This window comes from Moschus berezovskii, chromosome 11 (assembly GCF_049115385.1).
Source record: "Moschus berezovskii isolate FMDL1 chromosome 11, NW_MosBer_1.0, whole genome shotgun sequence".
NCBI lineage: Eukaryota > Metazoa > Chordata > Mammalia > Artiodactyla > Moschidae > Moschus > Moschus berezovskii.
The window spans coordinates 74,805,157-74,823,560 of NC_142470.1; the positions used below are offsets into that span (position 1 = coordinate 74,805,157).

An 18,404-nucleotide genomic window follows, 5' to 3' on the forward strand; every position below is an offset into this window, starting at 1 on the left:
AGAGGCTTTTTAGTTCCTCTTCACTTTCTGCCATAAGGGTAGTGTCATCTGCATATCTGAGATTATTGATATTTCTCCCAGCAATCCTGATTCCAGCTTGTGCTTCTTCCAGCCCAGCGTTCCTCATGATGTACTCTGCATATAAGTTAAATAAGCAAGGTGACAATATACAACCTTGACGTACACCTTTTCCTATTTGGAACCAGTCTGTTGTTCCATGTCCAGTTCTAACTGTTGCTTCCTGACCTGCATACAGGTTTCTCAGGAGGCAGGTCAGGTGGTCTGGGATTCCCATCTCTTTCAGAATGTTCCCTAGTTCTCTCTAATTTCTGTGGTTCATGGAAGAAATGTGAAAGCAATATATTCTTTAAAAAACAGTTTATTCTTGTGAAGCTTCTTTTAAATTGAGCATGACTATGATTCATGACAGTTGAGAGCTTGGTTGTAGTAGCTCATGATGAGCTCTAATTGTCTAATTATCTGCCTGGATAAGAAAGGTCAGGTCATTCAAAATTTCCTTCCTCCCTCTGGGTAGAAAGACACATGAGACTGTTAACTTTGATTTCTCATGTGATCAATGGCAAAGAATTAAAGATATTGCTAGTACACATCTATTTTATATGTCAGTGTCTTTCCATTCCTGTCTCATAATATTTTCTGCTCTCTTGAGCTTCTGAAAGCCTAAAACATTCTCACTTGTTTTTATTATTGTTTTCACCTGCTTCCACCCCGAAACCCTTCATTCTGATACTCAGATTTTTATGAGATTCTTCCAAGAAGCACGACTGAAATACTGTTCAAGTTCCTTGCTATTCTGAATACATGGGTTCCAGTTGGCTTTGTCACTACATGCAGAGACATCATCATTTGGTATCCTGTATGATCTTCCTCACCCAAGGATCGAACCCGGGTCTCCCGCATTCCAGGCAGATGCTTTAACCTCTGAGCCACCAGAAAAGCCCACTCTTTTCTTTCTTTCTATGCATTGTCTCCTCGGTACTCCCCTCCGTTGAATCTGTGTATAGGATACTGAATGCAGTTACAATCACCAGCCTTCAGTTGGTATTAAAGCATTGTTCGGCAGGAAATCTTCTACTCCCCCCTTCCCTTGAGTGGTGATAACAAGAAAATAAGTAGAAATGAGAAAAGATAGATATGCCCCTAGGAGATTATACTTTTCCTTTCTAATCGACAGCTTGCACTTGTCTCCCTTATGTCTGAAAGGATTCCCTTCCCTCCTCACTCTCCCTCTAAGGCTACATTTCCCATGGTTAACTTAGTGAAGTTATGTTACATTCTAGAAAGTTTAGGTTCTCTCTCTTTTAAAGTAAACAGAGTTATGGACACAGGAAAACCTGGTAAAGTCTACTAGAATAGGAGAAGGAAAGAATGTAATTTTTCCCACCTCAAATAAATATTTTGCTTCCTGTGTCCTTCAGGATAGTTAAATTACTCTCATGGAAAGAACTTATCTCTAGGTTTGTCAGAATAGTTTTCATAGGAGCTGGTTGACACCTGTGTTTCCCCCACAAATCTCTATTTTGAAACAAGGAAAAGCAGGAAGTTACCAGGTGTCTCATTTGTTTAATCAGTCACAATAGTTGACCTTTGAGAGAAGTTCTCTTCCAGTTTATAAACACAGGATTTATATCTTCAGCAGGGAGTGGTACGGCTGTGCTTCTCTTAGGGGATGAGGGACTTACTTCCATCACTTACTGAAAAATTAGGAATACAACAAATCAAGCTCTTGAGCATTTTGTCAATTTATTGATCCCGAGTTGTGTTTATGTGATTTGATTTTCAGGTTCATGATGCTCATTTATTCACTGCTTCAATGAACCACCTTTGCAGACGATGTGTCATAGTCTATCTGTGCACACATGCTCTATAGCCTGGGTGCCTGAGTTCAAGGCCATCTACTAACAGTATGACTTTGGGCTTAGTGTTCAACTGTTCTGTTTTCTCATCTGTAAAATTGGTATAATGATAATCATGCTATCATGTAGGCATTTTTGTGTGTCAGTGACAGCCACATGAAAATACTTGTAAAGGACACTGCAGACTTTCTGGTACACAGTAAATGTTCAGTGCAGTTCTCATCTTCAACTTTTCTGTAGCTGAAGCTGAGATGGGTGCTAAAGGATTGACAGTCTCCAAAAAGAATATTGTTTGTAAAACTCAGCTGTAGAGATTGTGTATTATTGGCACATTTAAAGTGTGATTTGGTTGTCATTTGTTCAACTTTGAATTATTTAGGAACACATTTGCTGTGTGTCATCTTCTCCCATAATTCCATAGGGGCAGGCTTTGTTGCTCAGTGGCTGGCACATAGTTGATATTATATATATTGCATATATATATTGTATGAATAGAAATATATATACCAATTTATAGGGAGGGAAAGAGAAAGGAGGTAGATATTTGGTGTCTCTGCTGCTCTGCATGGGCTTTTGCCTGTAAATCTCCTCTTAGCCAGAGTAATAAAAGAATCCTGAGAACAGAGAGAGACAGACTGAGGTGATGACGGGGAGGGTCGGTTCTTCTTAAAGCAAAAGGAAGTGCTGATGGATGTGGCACAGTCTTAGCCTTCTCTTTAGTTCTGATGCTTCCCTGGGATGTGTCACGTGTCATCTCAGTAGGAGAGTCATTGGAGGGGAAAGTAGGCCACTCCTAAGTTCCAAGTCAGTTGAAAATTTGTCATAATTCAATAAAAGGAGATGTCCCCTTTATTTTTTATGGCAAAATTATTCTGTGGAGGAAACAGCAGGGAAGGCAGGTCACTAGCTGTTACAGGCTTTTTCATTACTCTGTACAGGAAATCTCATAACTGACTTCATAGGATGAAATATCACCTTCAACAGCAGAGTTACAAGACAAAAGTGGGGAACTCTGACATGTGCTGGAGGAAAACTAATCTTTCTGTGTCTTGCACCTCCCTTTCTATCTTTTGTGTGTTGGCTGAGAAGCAAAATTGGAAATTTGGTTCCTATATATTAAAACATTTTTAGCTAGTTAATTTTAATGCATCAAGTATTTATTAGGCACCAACTGTAATATAATATTTTGAAGAGGAAGAAGAATCATTTACTTAAGCTGTTATTAGTGTTTGGGATTAGTTAAGGTATGTATTTTATATGTATTACCCATCAGTTCAGTCAGTTTAGTCACTTGGTTGTGAGTCATGTCTGACTCTTTTTGACCCTGTAGACTGCAGTACGCCAGGCTTCCCTGTCCATCACCAAACCCTGGAGCTTGCTCAGACTCATGTCCATCAGGTTGATGATGCCATCCAACCGTCTCATGCTCTGTCATCCCCTTCTCCTCCTCTCTTCATTCTTTCCCGCCATCAGGGTCTTTTCTAATGAGCCAGTTCTTCACATCAGGTGGCTTAAGTATTGGAACTTCAGGTTCAGCATCAGTCCTTCCAATGAATATTCAGGACTGACTTCCTTTTAGGGTTGACTGGTTTGATCTCCTTGCAATCCAAAGGACTCTCAAGAGTCTTCTCCAAAACCACAATTCAAAAGCACCAGTTCTTCAGCACTCAGCTTTCTTTATGGTCCAACTCTCACATCCATCCACACTACTGGAAAAACCATAGCTTTGACTATATGGACCTTTGTCGGCAAAGTAATGTCTCTGCTTTTTAATATGCTGTCTAGGTTGGTCATAGCTTTTCTTCCAAGGAGCAGGTATCTTTTAATTTCATGGCTACAGTCACCATCTGCAGTGATTTTGGAGCCCAAGAAAGTTAAGTCTCTTACTGTTTCCATTGTTTCCTTATCTATATGCCATGAAGTGATGGGACTGGATTCAGATATCTTAGTTTTTTGAGTCAGTTCAGTTCAGTCGCTCAGTCGTGTCCGACTCTTTGCGACCCCATGAATCACAGCACGCCAGACCTCCCTGTACATCACCAACTCCTGGAGTTCAGTAGCTACAAAAACCAGTAGCAAAGTCATCATTATTTCACAGATGGAAAAAAATGACATCTATAAAAATTAAATAAGAAATAATTATTTAAAAAATGTCAGACAGACCTGCTTCCATCTCTCTCTGACCCTGCAGTTGAAAACCCATGGTCCAGGGAATGTGTGGGGCAGTCAGGAAATGAAGTAACCAGTTGAGATTAATTAATAGTAACATCATATAGCTTTTAATTACAGACACTAGTCTGTTCTCACAGAAACTTTGAGAAGTAGGTAAAGAGTGATATTAATAATCTTACTGGAAAACTGGATAAGCTGGCCCTAAAGTAGTTTGGTTTGTGAAGATTCACAAAACTGCTGGGTGTAGTTTCATAATCATTCCATTATAGTGTACAGACCCATTTTACTTTTTGAGGCTTTTTGAAATGCCTTCTCATTCATCCATTCATGTTCATTCTGTCATTCCCTAGTGCTGAAGGCAATGCCAGTGAGCATACCAAAGGGGAAAAAGGAAAGAAAAACAAAAAACAACTAATAAAACACCTTCCTTGACTTGGAGGGCTGATAGTCCAGTGAGGTGTGAGATGGTGACAGAAGCTAAACAGGTAATTAGTGTGTGATAAATTGTGATAAGGATCATGGTGATTTAATGCTAAAGGAAAAGGAAAGGGGGGCCTCTGAGAAGCCCTTCTGAGGTCAAAGGAAGCCACTGGGAGGGAGTGATAAGGAAGAGGGTCTCAAAGAGCAGAAGCTAAGTGGCCTATTTAGTCAGGCAAGGTATAGCAAGGGTCAGCCAGGAAGAATGGCCTGTGCACATGCTCCAAAGAAATGACTGGTACCATTTAGGGAAGTGCACATGATTCTGCAGGACAAGAGCTGGGCTAGGGAAAGAGGAGGAGATCAGAGGATGGGGAGAGCAGCGGCTAGAAAGCTCAGAAAGGTCAGAACAGAAGTGGTAGCCTCTGTGTTGCTGAGAAGCTTGGACTTTAGTAAAAAGTGGATGGAGAGACACTGTAGGACTTAATACTGAAGGACTTATGACACAATTGGGCTTGCATTTTCAAAGATCACTCAGCAAGCAAGGTAGAGAGTTGGTCAGCTGGTTGCGGTCAAGATTAGGACGATAGTTGGGAATAGCAGTTGTGAGAATGTTGAATGAAATTTAAGAAGTTTCAGAGACTGGGACAATGAATAAACAGAGATAACGACTCTGAGCAGAGATGCTTACCTCCAGGTAAGGCAGCCATGAAAGAACATGTCATGTTACACATCCTCCACCCACCGTGCCTATTTCACCTGCCTTAGAGACTTGAGGTCCCATCAGTCCCCGCCACATAGGCACACACAATTGAAATTCACTGCTATAATGAGCTACAGGTTTTGTTTTTTTAAACTGTTGGTATCTGAGATATGTATTTAGGGCCTCTCAGAAATGTTTTTCTTTTTAAAGAAAGGGTGTAGGGTGAGGGTAAGTATGGTTAGAGTACATGATAACCTAGCAAAAAGGAGCTGCAGAAATAGAGGTGATTTGAGTGGGGAAAGTAGCCTCAGAGCAGCTTTATAAAGCCCATCAGAGGAAAGACTGCCTTTCATTGTCGTTGTTCAGTTGCTCAGGCTTGTCTGACTCTTTGCAACCCCTTGGACCGCAGCACAGCAGGCTCCCCTGTCCTTCACTATCTCCCGGAGTTTGCTCAAACTCATGTCCGTTAAGTCAGTGATACCATCCAACTATCTCACTCTCTGTCTCCCGCTTCTCCTCTCGCCTCAGTTTTTCCCAGATCATAGTCTTTTCCAGTGAGTTGGCTCTTCGCCCCAGGTGGCCTAACAAAGTATTGGAGCTTCAGGATCAGTCCTTCTGATGAATATTCAGGGTTGATTTCTTTTAGGATTGACTGATTTGATCTCCTTGCAGTTCAAGGGACTCTCAAGAGTCTTCTCCAGCACCACAATTCAAAAGCATTGATTCTTCAGCATTCAGCTGCCTGCCCATGAAGAAGACATAATAGACAAAGGTTCAGTCTCTGGGTTGGGAAGATCCCCTGGAGGAGGACATGTCAACCCACTCCAGTATTCTTGCCTGGAGCGTCCCATGGATAGAGGAGCCTGGTGGCTATAGTCCAAAAGATCACAAAGAGTGGGAGACAACTGAAGCGACTCAGCATGCACACACTTCATCCTTCATCTCGTTTCCCAGAAGTTAACATCTTGCAGAACTATAGTATAATTATCAGAACTAAGAAATTAACATGGTACAGTACTATTAACTGCAAATGCTCGTTAGAGGAGTCTTCATAAAGGAGATGGGACTCCAACTAGGTGCAGGGGGTAGGTAAGATTTGACTGGTAGGGAGAAGGGCAACAGAGAAGTTAGGGGCTTGATCAGAGGCCTGTAGTTGAAGCAAATAATGGTGACTGACACCCTTTCCATGTGCTGTAAAATACAAGATTCCTTCTCTGAATTTACAGAGACTGGGTTTTCTGGACTCTCTCATGCTGATGAAAAGATGTGTTGAAACTTGTCTAATAACTCAGTGAAGGGACAGATTCATTTTCCAGTCTCCCAGTGGAATATTGAGCACCAACTTGAGACCTTTGAAGAGTAATGAATCATAACTATTGACGTGTTTGAGTAGTACAGGATCAGGCTGTGTTCAGGGAGATTTTTTTTTTTTAAATGACCTACATGCAGTCACCACTAAATAGAGTTTCCTGAAGCGTAATCTGAGTTTATCTGCTTGTGCCAAAGCTATAATTCTCTTAGAGGCAGCTTTCTGAGACTTGTTAAGTGGAGAACACCCTTCCTCCAATTAACTGGTAGTGCTAGATAGGCTCTGGGAATGATTTAATGTTCATTAAATAAATGAAACCCAGGTCAGTTAGTTTGATCCCAGATGGCACTAGTGGTAAAAAACCCACCTGTCAGTGCAGGAGACATAAGAGACACAGGTTTGGTCCCTGAAATGGAAGGATTCTTGCTACTCCAGTATTCTTGCCTGGAGAATCCCATGGACAGAGGAGCCTGGCAGGCTACAGTTCATAGGGTTGCAAAGAGCTGGACGCAACTGAAGTGATTTAGCCCACACACACTGGTCAGTTAGATTGATAGTGCTCAGTACTGGTCTGGGAAAGTTCAAGATTAATTAATTAAGAATGAAATTTTGTAAGCATATTTACCCACATCTCCTTAACTAAAGCAAAAATAGACCACAAGGAATTATTCTGAAGTTTACCAATGTTCCTGACATATTAGTGCTTTCATAACTGTGTCTTGAACTTTCACAATACATTATTTCCAGTGAACTTTGTTGTGCAGTCTCAAATTTTTCCCACCTGTTTGCTTATCTTATCTGATAGATTCAGTAGTTAAGATGCAGACAAATGGATAAGAAAGTTGTGGTACATATACACAATGGAGTATTACTCAGCCATTAAAAAGAATACATTTGAATCAGTTCTAATGAGGTGGATGAAACTGGAGCCTATTATACAGAGTGAAGTAAGCCAGAAAGAAAAACACCAATACAGTATACTAATGCATATATATGGAATTTAGAAAGATGATAACAATAACCCTGTATATGAGATAGCAAAAGAGACACAGATGTATAGAACAGTCTTTTGGACCCTGTGGGAGAGGGTGAGGGTGGGATGATTTGGGAGAATGGCATTGAAACATGTTATGTTCTCTGTGAAACGAATCTCCTGTCCAGGTTCAATGCATGATACAGGATGCTCGGGGCTGGTGCACTGGGATGACCCAGAGGGATGATATGGGGAGGGAGGTGGGAGGGGGGATCAAGATGGGGAACACGTGTATACCTGGGGCGGATTCATGTCAATGTATGGCAAAACCAATACAATATTGTAATTAGCCTACTAATTTAAAATTAGTAATTTTAAATTAAAATTTAAAAAAAAAAGAAAACTAAAAAAAGATGCAGACTATTATTGATTTCCCCTGAATCGTGCCAAAATGGTGACAAAATTGGTGACTGACTTCTCACCCAATGCCTCATATTTTATGCCAGTGTTCTTGATATGTGTAAGTTAACTAGAAGCCTAGACTGAGAAGACATATTCCTTATGTAGAAAACGTTCCAAAGTATGAAACCTCAGAGCTCAGGAAATCTGAGTGCCAGGCTCCCATCAGCTCCACTTCTGACTAGTCAGCAGGACATTGTACTGAATGCACTGTAACATTTACAAATTCTGCTCTTAAACAAACAAACAAATATAAGTGGTATTCATTCTTATCTTGAAATATATAGGCAATCTGCTCTTAAACAAACAAACAAATATAAGTGGTATTCATTCTTATCTTGAAATATATAGGCAATATGTGATTTACCCCCAATATTTCACTATTAAAGATGACTTTTTATAATGAAATTTATTTGTTCATTTATTGAAGTATTGACTATAATTCCCTGTGCTCGGACTCAGCCATGTCTGACTCTTTGCAACCCTGTGGACTGCAGCCCACCAGACTCCTCTGTCCGTGGGATTTTCCCAGCAAGAATACTGGCCATTTCTTCTTCCAGGGGATCTTTCCAACCCAGGAATCAAACCTGAGTCTTCTGTGTCTCTTGCATTGCCGGCGGATTCTTTACTGCTGAGCCACTATGGATGTCCTATGACTCCCTGTGCTATACAGTAAATCCTTGTTACTTGTGTATCTTATGTATAGTAGTTTTATCTGTTAATCCCACATCCCAAATTTGTCCCTTTATCCCTAATGAAATTATTGAAAACGATTTTCTGGTTTAAAAGTCACCTGTGCACACCATCGCACCCAAATTTATGCTGATTGATTTTTTTAAATTTTTGCTTTGAAGATAATCCTCTCACTGTTTAATAACTTAGAAACCATTGTACTTAGTTTTATGATATGTTCCCTTGGGCCATAATCATTTTATGGAATGAAGACCTGACTTACCAATTGACCTAGTGAATTAGCTCTAAACTGCCTTGGAAAGAATCCTCACGCTGGAATAGACCAAACTCATATTACCTGGTGGTCTTGAAAGCATAGTTTTTTGATTAGTTTGGTGAAGTTAAATGAATGAGAGCACTCAAAAGTGATTTTTCTTTTAGTTTTTGTTTCCTAATGTGAAGTTGCCTAAAAGCAGTGTAGACAAAAGGGGGAAAAACTGGTCATATTATTCTGGAAAGAGAAACAAAGAAGCAGCAAAGAATGCTATCAACATAAATCATTTCTGATGGAAGAAAAGCCAGAATAAAGGTTATTCTAAAATAGCTTATAAGAAGGAAGATATAATCAACCTTTCTTTCTTGCTCTTTAATGAATAAAATTCCGAGGCATTAAATGTTAGATAAACCTTTCACTTTCATTAGCATCTAGATTTGATCTTTTAGCTAATTAATCTTGGTAACTAGAGAGTAAACGTCCACAGTTATAAGCATCAGAGTTGCAGCTTTGCCATGAAATGACATGAAGCATAAGGAAAAGAAAATCCAACATATTTGAATCTAGGAAAGGGGCATTTACTTTAAAGTGTTGGATTTGGTCCTTGTATTTGTTAAACTCTTTTTGTTTCTCATTTTCATTTTAGAGAAACTTGAAATTCTCAGATGGGTAAGGACCTCACTAATCTCCAACTGCAGACTCTAGATACTTCTGCAATAAAGCAATACAAGAGAGCTGTCTATTCCATTCTAAAAAGTACAGAGATTCTATCAGGTTAGACAGAGATAATGGTGTCATTCTGTTTGTTGTCCTCTCCCTTTTGAGCATGTCAGGAGATCTTATGGGCTGATTTTGGAAAGAAGTTCCAGTTCTTGGGAATAGTGAGACCTCATGTTGTATCCTCTTCCAGTAGTCTTGTCTTTTTCAACTTTTTGTTGGGCATATCCCCTCAAAGACCATCAGCATTAAGGTATTATTTTAATGACGAGATAATTGGTAGGTTTGCCTGGTATTATTATACTATATCCGGGTGTTACTCATGTTACCAAACAATATTTAGTTAAATGCTTCATTGAGAACTTTTTATAGAGGAATATGTTGTATGTATAATGAGAAATGTGAAACTTATTCTCTGTTCCTTTAGTGTCATTTGCACTTGCCACATTCTGTCTGGTTACAGTATCATAAATTTTCTCTCCTTTCCTTTCTGCACTATTTCTTTCCCATACTCTTTTTTTTTTTAATCTTCCGCAGATGTCACCTTCTACGTGTTGGTCTGTGTGTCTGCCTTACCCCTTTCTTTACTGTTCCATAACTGTTCCTGCTTAATTCACGTACCTGAACTTGCATGGAGGGCTTCATAATTTCTGTGGAATCCTGTAGTTGGTTACTGAATGTGCTTCTCTGCACATTTGAGAGGCACTGTTTGTCTCCTAATACTAACACTTTAATACAGAAATCTTGTCATTCAGAAGGAAAAAGACTGATTTCAGCATGTCACCGAGAAAACCATCCCATTTAAAAACAAAACAGGCTTTCTCACATTAGTATGCCATATTTCTTCTCTTTAAAGCATTCTTTCGCTCCAGCAGAACAGCCACTTTTCAGACTTCCTCCTAAAGATTAGGCTTTCCATTTTAACACATAAATACCCAACAGGTATGGATTATTTTTACAATGACATAATATTTATTGATTTTATTAGGAACAAACAAATAATGCTCAAAGGAGGAAAGTAAAATGTAACTATAATTCCAGCACTGCTAGATCTTGATTTGATGCCCCAATCTATGTGTATAAATAAACCAAACATTTTGAGATCATGTTGATCTTAACATATCAAAATATTAATATTTTTCTATTACACAAATATAACTGCCTATTCTTTATTACTGATTTATTATTTTACTACTGTTGGATATTTCAGTTTTCGCCAAAGCTTTGCTTTTCTAAATAATTCTGCAGTAAAAACTTTTGTGCAGAAAATGCTGTTTCTCTAGATTGATTTCCTGGTGTGAACTAGTAGGACAAGGGGTATGAACATTTTCAGGCCTTCGAGAAGTATCTCTTAATAGGTTATTGAAAGTGAAATTATGCTGTCTAGGTTGGTCATAGCTTCCCTTCCAAGGAGTAAGTGTCTTTTAATTTCATGGCTACAGTCACCATCCGCAGTGATTTTGGAGCCCCAAAAAATAAAGTCTACTTTTTCCACTGTTTCCCCATCTATTTGCCATGAAGTGATGGGACATTAATAGTACAAACAATATGGGCTTTCTTATCCCATCTCTATTCTGTTCCTTGCTGTTTCCCTGGATACCTCTTTTGTCACTTCTATCATGTCAAAAGTGACCTAGATTTCCATTTTATCCTGATTTTACTGCATAAAAATGTAGTATATTAGAGTAAGGGCAGCCTCAATGCATGATTCTGCTTCCCTTCTAGTTTGGCCCTTTTCATTTAGAAAAGCCCCACAAATCTTCACAGAGTGATTTGGCCTAAGATTTAAGAACAGTTGAAGTATTTCTGTTGTTGTTTTTGTTAGCTTAAATATATACCTTGGCCCCATTTGAGTATATCTGATTTTCCTCAGGGGATTAAAGACATTCTTTTTTCCTCAGAGGAAGCAAGAAGATCTTGCTTTTCTCCTGGTTTAAGGCCTGACATTTTATGGGTCGTCATTGGATCTAGAATGCTAAATCTAGTTACAGTAGGTAATGAAGATTAATCCTATCATGTTTGGTTCACAGACTATGGCCAGTGGGTTTTTACCATCTGAAGAGAAAGAGAAACAGTTCCTTAGGAAGGAGTTTGGTGCTTCAGAATGAAGCTCTCTGGCTTTGTGTTTGGTTTGTGGTAAATGGGATACAGAATGTTTTAACGTCACTACAGACTTTTATGTTCACAAACTGAATTCAAGAGAAAAGGGAGGATGTTAATCGCTATTTTATAGATGAAGTGACTTTTAAGGATCTCTGCAACTGAAAGTTGTGGAGGTGAGATTTCTAGGCTAGCTTTATTTGGACTGTATCATACTATATAAAGTAAATAGGCTGTAACGAAGTTTATACTCACCTAAAATATGACTGCAACATGACGTTATCTGGAAGGCTGTGACTGGGAGACGAAAAAAAGCAAATCGGTCAAGGAGAGGATGGATGTGAATGTGATTGTGAAGGAACAAGGAAAAGGTTTTCCACCCATTTGAGAGTAGGTCGATTCCATAAAGGTCATGGTTTATCTGCATCAGGGGAAGATACTAGTGAAAGTTACCTGGTGCAAGATAGGAAATGGTTTAGACAATCATTAGGCGGACCGAACCCTCACAGTTAAGATAGAGAATGAAGACTTTTGAAGTGACTTGTCAAATGAGATCAGTATTTTACAAATGTCTTGTGTTCAATAAATACCTGACTTTTCAGTAGAAAATAAATTCCAGTTTCTATATAAAAACAACTTGACATTTTTCAGTAATACTTTTTAATGAGCATTGCTCTGAGCTATAATATAATGAAATTTGCTTAAAAGTAGAACAGGCTGGTAATACTTGGCAGAACAAAGAGGCATATGGTAGAACAGTTGTGATTTATTGGCAAAGGCTTTCAGTTTTTGGAAAGCTAGAGGCTTTCAGCATAGTGGACTGCATCTTGATATTCAGTCCCAGAAAGGAACCACAGCAAAACAATATGCTTAAATCACGTTAGCCTGATATATATTTAAATCATTTTCCCTTTGAATTAATGATTATAATTACAGGCTATGTTCATGGTGCAAAGTGAAATAGACAATTAAGAAAATTTTCCTGGTAATTCATATTCTATACCATTTTATAAGAAATATAGAAAATTGTGACTTTTTTGAGGGCAAGGAATTGATTGTTTGGGTTAAAAAAAAAAAAGCAGCTGATTCTCCTCACTTTGTTTTAGAAAGTGTAGCATATTGAATTTAGTTTCCTACAAATTAACTTTTTTTTACTATGGTAAGAATACTTACATGGGATTTACCCTTTTAGCAGATGTTTAAGTGTACAAGATAATATTGTTAGCTATAAACTTATTTTTAATAAGTAATAAGAGAATATGTATATATGTAAGTTAAGCTAGGAGCATAATATAATAGTAAAGTCACTTAGAAGCAAGATTAATATCTAATCAGAAGATCAATGATCCCAAAAGTAGGCCTGATTACCAAAACACCAAATGGCATTTCCTTTATCTTTTTATAGAGGGAAGGCTAATTTTGTTTTTATAATTTAAGAAATCTCAAATGAACAGTGCATGAATAACCTATTTTCCTTTTATGATATATTAATTCAATATGTTTATTAAAGCCATTTATTCTCCTATAGTATTATTTTATTCTTCAATTAAACCAGTACATTAATGCCTTTAGGAATTCCCCCTAACCTCAGCTTGTCATCATGAATTTATTGAAATGTAGCAAATGGTAAAATAATGAGCTGCCAAATGGCTTCCTTTTGGTTTCACTAATTTATGTTTGTGGCTTGTCACTCTATATACAGCTAGAAATTTGCAGCTGAGAAGAAATTCTCCCACTTACGGATTACCTTGTCAGGCTGCATGGAACATGATATAATCATTTTATTCTTTTTATTCCCCTGCTTCATCAGTCATTACAAAGTTTTCTGAAAACATGCAGTTTTTCCTACTTTAACCTTTTTGGGTACTTATTTCCTTTCCCTTTTGAGTAATCTCTTCTTATAACAGCTTCAGGAGGGCGATAAGAAGAGTAGAGATAACTGGAAATGGTCACAATAATGCTGTTAATAATAATAGTCTATCATGTGAAACTGACTTGTAAGTGGGTGACGGAGCCCCTGATGTTTCACTGCCAGGTTGGACTACAAATCAAGATGTACGCGAGAGGGGTTAGTTATTTGTCTACTGTCGTGACTGTCGTTTTCTTTTCTCCTTTTGTGTTGGCCTTAATGGAGGGCAGCCTGCATCTCATTTGCTTTTGCTGGAGCCTTCCCTGTTTCAACATGCTCAGCACGTCTACTTCCCATTGCCATTTCCTCAAAACCTGTTGCTTTCCTGTAAAGATATATAAAATCATGAGAATTATACCATCTCAGGCTTATTTTATTCCCTGTTCTTATTTTTGTTCTACAAGCTTAGCCATCTTGAAAACCCTAATGGAATCTTTTTCCCCCCCAAAATATGAAAAGCAGAAGCGAGAAACTTTACATACTTTTCACCAAGTTCAAATAATATTAAATCTCTAAACTTTTGAAGCATATAAGTAAGTTAACATCAGGATTTAAAAATGATGCTTTTTGGATATGCACTTTTTTTTCCCTCAGATGAAGTGTAATAAATAAACCATGTCAGATATAATAGGATTTAGTTGAATAGTATTTCTTCAAAGAGCAAGTAAAGATGGTTTTTAAATTAGAATTAAATACATCTAATTAACAGCTATTATATTGCTTAATTTGGGGGCAGTTTTAAGGAACAGGCAGTCATTTATATCACATGTTTTAAAACAAATTGTAGAGGAATAGAAATCACTAAATTATTACCAATTCTTTCTAGTCTTCAAAAGATTTCTAAGTGTGGCAGTAGTCCCTGAATTTTCAATGCCTCTGGATCCTGGAATAAAACAAAATGGATGCCTTGGAAAAACCTGCTATTTGTTCACTTTTATCATGGCATTGTATTTAATAAGCCTTTAGTTGAATACACATAATGGGGAGAAATCTGTTCTGAAATTTAAATTAATGAAAGCTTTTCATAGTGGCTTCCAAATAAAAAATTTAGGCTTCTTTTCAGAGTACGGGTAAGGATGGGAATTCTGATTAGCCACACAATGTAGATTGCTTCATGATTCATCTCTGCAAATCAGCAGTTTGAAATCCTATAGTTAGCATTGGGTGCTCTCCAATAAGATTTTATGAACATCAGCTTATTATTTGGCAAAAAATGCAATGTCGGTTGTCCAGACATCATTTTTTCTCAATGAGCACAGGTTCATATGTTAAATAATCATAGTATTAAAGCAATTACATTATTATTTCTATTGGCAGAGGTTAATACCTTGTGAGGTATATTTACATTATCAGAAGGCTAAATTTTGTGAATCTTGGAGCAAAGCAATCATTATACAAATGGAGATGATAAACAGGCCAAAGAACTGGTGTTTCTTGAGGATTTGGGTACCCTTTTACCTATTTTAGGAGAAGGAAATTGCAACCACTCCAGTATTCTCGCCTGGAGAATTCCATGGATGGAGAAGCCTGGCAGGCTCCCGTCCATGGGGTTGCAACTAGTCAGAAACAACTGAGCAACGATGGCTCACTCACTCATTCACTTAGCTATTTTAATTTATATGAGTTTATGTGTTTGGCTTTCTTCATAAAATAATTCGGTTAAGACTAACAGAGCTAAAAGGGACTGTTTGTCTGAATCAACATTGTAACAACCTCTGCATAAACCAGTGCTTTAACAGCTTCTGTGCTCAGGGTAACTGTTCTGAAGTGGGAAGGCTGGTTTTAATTTCATTAGTAACTATTTCCTTGTTCTTACTGTTTGCCAGGAACAATGCTGGATGTTGCTTCACCCCTCAGAACAGGTCTGATGGGCTTCTCTTAATCATCCTGGAGAAGCAACACCTACAGAACGTTTTGCTTAAAGTGACTTATATTCTGTTCATCTTTCATCTTAAAAATGTCTCATTGAATTCAATGATTATTTTTCCTCTGCTTTCTGGATAAGGGTAAGAAGGCTGTTAGAAAGCTTTGGAGAGATTCTTCCACTCTCTAATACTGGAACCATCATTGAAACTGGGGAGCATGCGCACTTTTCCATACCTTTGTACAATCGAGGAGCACTGACCATGTGCTATTTCAAGAGTCTGTACTTACAAATGGTGGTATGTGAGCTGGACCGTATTTCTGCCATGAGAATTGAAGGCATTGCATGTTTGCTGGCAAGACTTTATTATTTCCCATTCGAGGCAAAGTGACTTGCACCAACAGCTTGGTTTTGCTGCTATTAGTTCAGTTCAGTTCAGTCGCTCAGTCGTGTCCGGCTCTCTGCGACCCCATGAATCACAGCATGCCAGGCCTCCCTGTCCGTCACCAACTCAGGGAGTTCACTCAAACTCATGTCCATAGAGTCGGTGATGCCATCCAGCCATCTCATTCTCTGTTGTCCCCGTCTCCTCCCACCCCCAACCTTTCCCAGCATCAGAGTGTTTTCCAGTGAGTCAACTTGTCGCATGAGGTGGCCAAAGTATTGGAGTTTCAGTTTTAGCATCAGTCCTTCCAATGAACACCCAGGATCGATCTCCTTTAGAATGGACTGGTTGGATCTCCTTGCAGTCCAAGGGACTCTCAAGATTCTTGTCCAGCATCACAGTTCAAAAGCATCATTTCTTCGTCGATTAGCCTTCTTCACAGTCCAACTCTCACATTCATACATGACCACTGGAAAAACCATAGCCTTGACTAGACGGACCTTGGTTGGCTGCTATCACTTGGTAGTTTATTTCCCCCAGTGTCTATTCAAGCCCTCCTTTGGGAGAAGATGAAATTCTTAGAAATTCTCCCTAGAGAATTCTTTGTTTAAGAGGGTGCACTTTGCTAACTCAGTCCCACTTTCAAGGGAAGACACAAATTTATTCATTCACAACTGTAAATGTATATCATAGTGGTCAATGGACTAAATATTTAAGTTTTGCTGCTGTTGTTCAGTCGTCCAAATGTGTCCAGCTCTTTGTGACCCCATGGTCTGCAGCATGCCAGGCCACCCTGTTTCTCACCATCTCCCAGAGTTTGCCCAAGTTCATGTTTGTTGCATCAGTGCTGCCGTCCAGCTATCTCATCTGATTCAAGTAATAAGTAAATATTCAAGTAGTAAGCTATTATTTATTTAAAGCAATGCAAACAGTTCTTTAAATACGATTAAACATGCTTGGAAAACAATAAATTCAATGAGATGGTTCACTAGTATCCTCGATTCAATGGACATGAACCTTGGGTAATATCCAGGAGATGGTGAGTGACAGGAAGGCTTGGTGTGCTGCAGTCCATAGGTTTGCAAAGAGTCAGACACAACTTAGCAACTGAACAACATCAGCAACAAGGCTTTCCCAGGCCGAGATTTACAAGTAACAGACCCATTTCTCAGAACCTTCAGGTAGATCTCAGATGCCATGGTGCCACTGCCTACTCCCACCTTTACCCTCTTCTTAAATCGGAATATTTTCTTTTGTCTTATATTTTTTCTCCAAATATATTCCTATTGTATAACCAGAAAGAGTAAATATAACAGAGAAAGGGCCAATCCCATAACATCATTCGTGAGGGAGTATTTATCCTCGACAATGCATTTTATATATTTTGCTTTAAGAAGCATAGTTGTTGAGTATGACATTCTGAAGATTTATTTCTTATTCCTTTTAAAGTTAAGTTAAAACTGCTTTTTTTGGTTACACATTTATTAAAGACAATCATTTATAGTTTATAAAGAATATTGCCCTCATATACACAAAACTTTCCCGATAAAGCTCATTAAAAGCAGCTACTCCCACCCACTGGTGTCAACACCAGTATTCAATCTAGATTGACTTCATCTTGAAGTGTAATCCAATAAGAACAAAGAGCAAGCACTTCAGGTCCCAGAGAAGATGATTAAATACTCATAAGCTTTCTGGATCCTTAGATTGATTGACACTAATAAGGGAACCAATTTTTGATGTTGGGAAAGAAATGTGTTAATCTCCAATGATGATTTCAAGCTTCTGCCACTGTACTTGGTTGGGAGGAGGCCAGAAAGCATCATCCTCTTTGGGAATTTCAATGTCATCAGCTATTCCCTTCAGTTCCTCCATCACACTTTTATGTACATAAGCCTGTTTTCTGATCGTGACATCATTTTTATAATCACTGCTGTTGGAATATCTTGATTTCCATAAGGTCAAAACTCAGACTCTAGGAATTCAAAGCTAAACTTACTGTTGTGACCCATGCAATAATGCCAACATAAGTCCCTCTCTATGTCTTTGAAAGTTGCTTTTAATTTCAAGGAAATCTACATTCATTTTGGCTAGCTAAATAGCACTTGTATAGCTACTTTGACCCACTCCAGTGTTCTTGCCTGGAGAATCCCAGGGACGGGGGAGCCTGGTGGGCTGCCATCTATGGGGTCACACAGAGTCGGACACGACTGAAGTGACTTAGCAGCAGCAGCAGCAGCAGCATAGCTACTTTGGTGGTGGTTAGAAGAGCCACTTGTATAGGAATTTTGATAGTTGTGCTGGAATTCAGTTCAGTTCAGTTCAGTTCAGTCGCTCAGTTGTGTCTGACTCTTTTCGACCCCATGAATCACAGCACGCCAGGCCTCCCTGTCCATCACCAACTCCCGGAGTTCACTCAAACTCATGTGCACAGAGTCGGTGATGCCATCCAGCCATCTCATTCTTTGTCATCCCCTTTAGGAAACATTAAAGCAGAGTTGGGAACTCCAACGCTGCTGAGCTAAGCGGGAAAGGAATATTTCGGTTTGCCTTGCCTTCTCTTTCCCTTTTTT

General features: G+C 38.7%; 1 pseudogene; it reads right to left on the reverse strand.

Annotated features, from left to right (window-relative positions):
- Positions 1-17,433: 17,433 nt before the first annotated feature.
- Positions 17,434-17,843, reverse strand: LOC148776200 (protein mago nashi homolog pseudogene; annotated as a pseudogene).
- Between the last annotated feature and the right edge of the window lie 561 nt (positions 17,844-18,404).